This window comes from Siphateles boraxobius, unplaced genomic scaffold (genome assembly GCF_051911475.1).
Source record: "Siphateles boraxobius isolate OS27281-9 unplaced genomic scaffold, OSU_SipBor_1 198, whole genome shotgun sequence".
Lineage (NCBI taxonomy): Eukaryota > Metazoa > Chordata > Actinopteri > Cypriniformes > Leuciscidae > Siphateles > Siphateles boraxobius.
In genome coordinates this window covers 1,654,301-1,662,500 of record NW_027508808.1, presented here as the reverse complement: position 1 = coordinate 1,662,500, position 8,200 = coordinate 1,654,301, and the positions used below count along the sequence as shown (strand labels likewise).

General features: G+C 41.9%; 1 protein-coding gene across 2 annotated transcripts in view; it reads left to right on the top strand.

The window, feature by feature from the left end:
- cd276 (CD276 molecule) overlaps positions 1-1,160 on the top strand; it is a 149,237-nt gene extending 148,077 nt beyond the window's left edge. For both annotated transcript variants that reach the window (XM_077235574.1, XM_077235575.1), the window contains exon 8: positions 261-1,160. The gene's annotated coding sequence lies outside the window, so the exon portion shown is untranslated. The remainder of the gene's footprint in view (positions 1-260) is intronic.
- The last annotated feature ends 7,040 nt before the right edge of the window (positions 1,161-8,200 follow it).

The following is an 8,200-nucleotide window of genomic DNA, read 5'->3' as shown; positions in this document are numbered from 1 at the left end:
TTATAAATGTTCATAAATACATCATAAAAGTAATCTGTTGAATTAAAGTCTTCTGAAGAGACAGATTTGTATTCAGGCTTATATTCACATGTAAAGATGATCAGAGCTCATGCATGGAGCAAATTTGGTGGATAAAAGCTTGGAAACGTGATATTAACAATATAAGATTTCATAAGATGAGGGCGAGTAAATGAAGGCGCAATTGTGTCCGAGAGCGGCTGATTCTCCTCTTGTAAAGTGTGTGTTTCTCTGTGTTTCAGATCCGCGGCCGGCAGTCAGTGAGCGACACGAACACACACACACCATTCCTCCGATCCAGCGTTTCATAAGGGATTTCTACTTGCGTGTTTCACGCATGGATAGTAGAACTATACATTTTGACATTTCACTCAGTTTGATTGCTGTGTGCATGTGGGCCGAAACAGAGCAGCGACTGACTTCACGTTCCACCATTGATCTCGAAAACCCAACCAATGCATTGATTCATACGCAGAATTGGACTGAACTGTAAATGCATGAGAAAACCTCACATTCTGCTCTCGTTTTTAAATATCATCAAGAGCGATAAACTCATCCAGTCCTGGTTTATCTCGTGTCCTGGAGGATCTGAGATGTTTGGCATGAGATTGTAATTGTATGCAGAACCTGTTAAAGGCAGATCTGATTGAAAAGCATTGGTTCTGACAAGCTCTCGGCTCCAGCTCTGCATTCGGACGCAACGTCTCTGAAAGTGAAATAGAAAGTGAGTAGCTTAAGAAAGCATCTCAGACCAGGAAAGCGCTGGTTTTCTCTCTCCAGCTCTTTACCAGCGGTCTAATTAATGCCTGCCCGTGAAGTAGCTTGTAGCTGTCAGCGTCTGCAGAAATCCAATAACTTCAGGGAGCAATTTAGAGGAACAGCCGCTTTAAGCTCCAGCAAACTACAAATGGTGCATATGAGACACGCTGAGATCGCTAGTGTTCACGTCTGTAACTCAAACTGCTGGAATCAAACGCAGATTGTATTTTAAAACTCGTTTTTTTTTATATGTATATCATTTCGTCTGGTACTTTGAATATTGGATGTATTTGAATTGTGCCAAAATAATTGGAGGCTTTATTGCAAATATCTTCTGCCTGTCTTTTATTACGTATGTAAATTAAAATGGTTTTCACTTTTAAGAAGTTTCCATGACTGCTTATCAATGGCTACCATTCAAAAGTTTGGTATAATTAAGATTTTTTTTTATGTTTATGAAAGAAATCTCTCTTCTGTTCACCAAGGCTGCATTTATTTGATTAAAAATGACAGTAAAAACAGTGAAATATTATTCCAATGTACAACTGCTGTTTTCTATGTGAATATATAGTAAAGTGTAATTTATTCCTGTGATCAAAGCTGAATTTACTCCAGTCTTCAGTGTCACATGATCCTTCAGAAATCACTATAATATGATGATTTGATGCTCAGGAAACATTTCTGATTATTATCAATGTTGAAAACAGCTTCATATTTTGGTAGAAACCGTGATTAATTTTATTTTTCGGGATTCTTTGATGAATAGCAAGTTCAAAAGAACAGCTTTTATTTGAAATAGGATCTTTTGTAACATTTACTGTCACTTTTGATCAATTTCATGCACCATTGCTGGATAAAAGAATTCTTTGTTTTATTGTTTTGATCTGACCCAATGGATAGTTATTGTATTCTTTCTGGTTGCAGGTTTACTGAGATTGTGTGTTCTGTCTGACACTATATATATATATATATATATTAGGCTCTTTCTGTGATTTGGATTCGCGTTTGAAATGATATAGATAGATCAGGGCGAATACCCCGAGGAAGACTTCTGTCATGTCTTTACCTCGCAGCCGGGGCAAATGTCACAGGATTAAAGAGAAAGAAAGCCAATCTTCAGATAGTTTTGTCGAACATGACTGTATATGCATTAAGCCTGGCTGCGAGGAATATCACCGGATACGAGGAGTTTATATTGACGATTAAAGGCCGTCCTTATCAGTTACTGTAATATTTCACTATATTCAAAAGAGCTGGAAAACTCAGTTTGGCCATGAATTTCAAAGTTATCAAAGCTGATCATCTCAAACTTCGAGAAGCCGTCAATGTTTATGTCCAGAGACGCTTTAGCCTTGACTTTTATTTCCATTTGCTGTTTGAAGAGTCAGTTTGGAGACGAGAGGGCCTGATGTCAAAACCCAAGGCCTTTCCAATTTTCAAGGCTGTCACATTTTAAAGAAATAGCAATTATTTAAATATGAATATCATTACGCATGCAGTAGTAATGTGATAGGGTTGTCATTTTTTGTTCTCTCCATTGGAACATTTCGAGCTTGAAGTATCAAAAACACTTCTTACTTTTTTACTAACCTTGAAGAGTTTTTTTTTAGCATGGAAAAAGCGAACGATCAATAGAACACACTGAGGCCGAACTAGCGCCTACAAGATATGTAGCACATGCTTTATGAGATGCATTATGTTTAAAAATAGATGCTGAACTTCTCGCTCCTCTTAAGGTGAAGAGTTTCGACAGACGACTGAGTGTTTCAGAGATGTGCTTCTTCTGTAATGCTCATGGAGATCCAGTACTCTCGAGGACCATCATATGCTCTGATGCTAATGCTGAATCGCCACTTCCATGAAGCGTGACAGTTACTCACATCTCTCTGTTTACTAGCAGCGTTTCAGAGACTTCTGGAGTCCAATCATCCCGGCATTACATTTCAGCTTGTTATTAGAAATGCCAGGATAAAAGTAATGAAAATCATTGCTTTGTTGTGTATCAATGTGAAAATACACACAGTGTCTGTGAATCAGTGTTTTAAATTATACAAATCAGATTTATACAGACTATTTTTTAACATCTTTGCACCATTAACTATGAGTTTGCTGCATTGAATTGATTTTTACGTACTAAATCTTATACTTTGGAAACACAGCTGGCATGCCTAAATTATTAATAAATGTATATTAATAAATTAAATGAGAGGTGTGCGAACTACAGCAAAAACAGAGCGAATGAATCCAGCCAATCGATGCAAGAATGAGAAACCCCGTGGCAAACACTAGAGGCATGTGTGCATTGCTTTTGGCAGTTTGTGTTAATGAAAAAAATCTGTATTTCATACTAATTAATGTAGGATTTGCTTTGATTTTATGATTCCAAAGAGAATATGAAAATATTGAAGATTCATTAATGGCCTTCTGTAGCTGGTGCTCTTGAAATCAGGGATTCACAGTTTATTTGCACATGCTGTTGTACCAGATTGACTAAAGCAATAGTGCGATGTCTGTAATGTTGTTTGCACATTTCTACATCTTGCACATTAGCTATAGACATTATATTACGATTTAAAAAATGGGTAAATATGGCTCTGTGTGTTATTAGCATGCAGGGGTTTTCATTTGAACATCTACAGTATCATTTTAAATGAATATGCATGCAACGGCCACATGCATAAACACAAACCGCTTTACATTTGCTTTATTTGCAGCATTGCTCGAGCAGTCCGGCTCTAATTAAAGCGTTCCGGTCCACAGCGCGGCAGACAAGATCCAACCGGAGGCTTTTCATTTCCTCTGGTCTTCTTTGACTGTGATTACTGCTGTTTACAATGGGCAAGAAGAAGAAAACAACAACAACAACAACGAGGACGAGGACGGTCTGATGAAGGTTACGCGGGAGAGGAGACTCTCTGAACCTCACATGGTTTCTCACAGTCATGTTCACAGGACACTGTATTTTATACTATCCATCAGGAAATATAACAGTTTACAATAGCATGAGGGGGAGTAAACAATGCCAGAAGTTTCATTTTGAACATTTACTTTAGTATTGATGGGACAGAACATGGATTTGAAATCAGATTAAAATATATTAAAATATATATTCCTTTGAAAGGCATCTTGGGATTGCACAGTGATTTAAAAACAGCCGAGGAGATTTGGATTAAAAAATAGTTACCACCGCAATAATTTTAGCTTCAGTGCCAGCTGGTGCTTTCTGAATGTCTGGTTATTCGTGAAAAAATATGCATAATTTAAAAGGAAAAGTTGAAAATCTGGAAAATATTCACCAGCGTTTGAGCTGTCAAATAAAATACAGTGGAATTAATGTCAATAATGTTCAGGCACCAGACCAATAATTTAGTCCATATGACTTTTGAAGAACTTTTCAGGTGTTCATGTTGGAGGAGAAGATGAACAGCCATTTTTAGTCTGTGCTTCACACAAACCTATAGCTATAGCTAATTCATATGAATTCATTATGAGATTCTGATATTTTATGGCAGCTGCAGTGCACATTTACTTTTTCAAAATGGATTCATTTCTTCTTTTGTTTTCCATTGAGAAAAGAAAGTTGCATGGGTTTGCTTAAACAAGAGTAAATGATTGATGACAACGCTTTACAATAAGGTCTCATTTGTTAACATTAGTTAACATGAGGTAATAATGAACAATACTTATACAGCATTTATCAATATAGTAATTTAACTGATGCATTTTTTAAATCTAAAGTTGTATTTGTTACCATTGGTTAATTCACTGCAAACTATCATGAACAAACAATGAACAATTAGATTTTTACTAACTACTTACTAACAAAAAGTTGAAGTTTAAAAGTTTGAAAGGCCACGTCCTTTTGATTTACCAGGCAAAAACATCCCGAAATCTTCACATGAAAATCAGTTTCATAGACATCCGAAGTCAGGGAAGAGCCTGTTTTTTTGTTTGTTTGTTTTTATAAAAGTTTTGTTACAAGCTGTTTTACACATTGGCAATATACAAATGATTAATACAAGGACATTCTTACATATAGAGCCTTTAAGTTTGAATAAGTTTTCAATTTTAGTTTAGAGGTTTCAAATAGATGGATGTTATGTTTCGGCCCACTTTATATTAAGTGGCTTTAAGTACTATGTACTTACATTGAAACTAATAATTTTATACAATAGACTTAATGTGTACATACTGTATATGTTTTTACGTTGTACTTACCACACCAGACCCAACCTTACCTGTATCACACACACTTGACCAACCTTACCCGTATCACACACACCTGACCCTAACCTTACCCGTATCACACCCACCTGACCCAACCTTACCCGTATCACACACACCTGACCCTAACCTTACCCGCATCACACACACCTGACCCAACCTTACCCGTATCACACACACCTGACCCTAACCTTACCCGCATCACACACACCTGACCCTAACCTTACCCGTATCACACACACCTGACCCTAACCTTACCCGTATCACACACACCTGACCCTAACCTTACCCGTATCACACCCACCTGACCCAACCTTACCCGTATCACACACACCTGACCCTAACCTTACCCGCATCACACACAGCTGACCCTAACCTTACCTGTATCACACACAGCTGACCCTAACCTTACCCGTATCACACACACCTGACCCTAACCTTACCCGTATCACACACACCTGACCCAACCTTACCCGTATCACACACACCTGACCCAACCTTACCCGTATTACACACACCTGACCCAACCTTACCCGTATCACACACACCTGACCCAACCTTACCCGTATCACACACACACACACACCTGAACCAACCTTACCCATATCACACACACACACAAACCTGAACCAACCTTACCCGTATCACACACACACACCTGACCCAACCTTACAATATCACACACACCTAACCCAACCTTACCCGTATCACACACACCTGACCCAACCTTACCCTTATCACACACACCTGACCCAACCTTACCAGTATCACACACACTTGACACAACCTTACCATATCACACACACCTGACCCAACCTTACCCGTATCACACACACCTGACCCAGCCTTACCCATATCACACACACCTGACCCAACCTTACCCGTATCACACACACACACACCTGACCCAACCTTACCATATCACACACACCTGAACCAACCTTACCCGTATCACACACACCGACCAAACCTTACTTCGTATCACACACACCTGACCCTAACCTTACCAGTATCACACACACCTGACTCAACCTTACCCGTATCACACACACCTGACCCTAACCTTACCTGTATCACACACACCTGATTCAACCTTACCCGTATCACACACACCTGACCCTAACCTCACCCGCATCACACACACCTGACCCAACCTTACCCGTATCACACACACCTGACCCTAACCTTACCCGTATCACACACACCTGACCCTAACCTTACCCGTATCACACACACCTTACTCAACCTTACCCGTATCACACACACCTGACCCTAACCTTACCCGTATCACACACACCTTACTCAACCTTACCCGTATCACACACACCTGACCCTAACCTTACCCGTATCACACACACCTGACTCAACCTTACCCGCATCACACACACCTGACCCTAACCTTACCCGTATCACACACACCTGACCCAACCTTACCCGTATCACACACACCTGACCCTAACCTTACCTGTATCACACACACCTGACTCTAACCTTACCCGTATCACACACACCTGACCCAACCTTACCCGTATCACACACACCTGACCCTAACCTTACCCGTATCACACACACCTGACCCAACCTTACCCGTATCACACACACCTGACTCACCCTTACCCGTATCAAATATACCTGACTCAACCTTACCCGTATCACACCCAACCTTACCCGTATCACACACACCTGACCCTAACCTCACCCGCATCACACAAACCTGACCCAACCTTACCCGTATCACACACACCTGACCCTAACCTTACCCGTATCACACACACCTGACCCTAACCTTACCCGTATCACACACACCTTACTCAACCTTACCCGTATCACACACACCTGACCCTAACCTTACCCGTATCACACACACCTTACTCAACCTTACCCGTATCACACACATATGACCCAACCTTACCCGTATCACACACACCTGACCCAACCTTACCCGTATCACACCCAACCTTACCCGTATCACACACACCTGACCCAACCTTACCTGTATCACACACACCTGACCCAACCATACCCGTATCACACCCAACCTTACCCGTATCACACACACCTGACACAACCTTACCTGTATCACACACACCTGACCCAACCTTACCCGTATCACACACACCTGACCCAACCTTACCCGTATCACACACACACACCTGACCCAACCTTACCCGTATCACACACACACACACCTGACCCAACCTTACCCGTATCACACACACACACCTGACCCAACCTTACCAGTATCACACACACCTGAGCCAACCTTACCATATCACACACACCTAACCCAACCTTACCCGTATCACACACACGTGACCCAACCTTACCAGTATCACACACACCTGACCCAACCTTATCAGTATCACACACACCTGACCCAACCTTACCCGTATCACACACACCTGACCCAGCCTTACCCGTATCACACACACCTGACCCAACCTTACCCGTATCACACACACACACCTGACCCAACCTTACCATATCACACACACCTGACCCAACCTTACCCGTATCACACACACCCGACCCAACCGTACTCGTATCACACACACCTGACCCTAACCTTACCAGTATCACACACACCTGACCCAACCTTACCCGTATCACACACACCCGACCCAACCTTACTCGTATCACACACACCTGACCCTAACCTTACCAGTATCACACACACCTGACTCAACCTTACCCGTATCACACACACCTGACTCAACCTTACCCGTATCACACACATATGACCCAACCTTACCCGTATCACACACACCTGACCCAACCTTACCCGTATCACACCCAACCTTACCCGTATCACACACACCTGACCCAACCTTACCTGTATCACACACACCTGACCCAACCATACCCGTATCACACCCAACCTTACCCGTATCACACACACCTGACACAACCTTACCTGTATCACACACACCTGACCCAACCTTACCCGTATCACACACACCTGACCCAACCTTACCCGTATCACACACACACACCTGACCCAACCTTACCCGTATCACACACACACACACCTGACCCAACCTTACCCGTATCACACACACACACCTGACCCAACCTTACCAGTATCACACACACCTGAGCCAACCTTACCATATCACACACACCTAACCCAACCTTACCCGTATCACACACACGTGACCCAACCTTACCCGTATCACACACACCTGACCCAACCTTATCA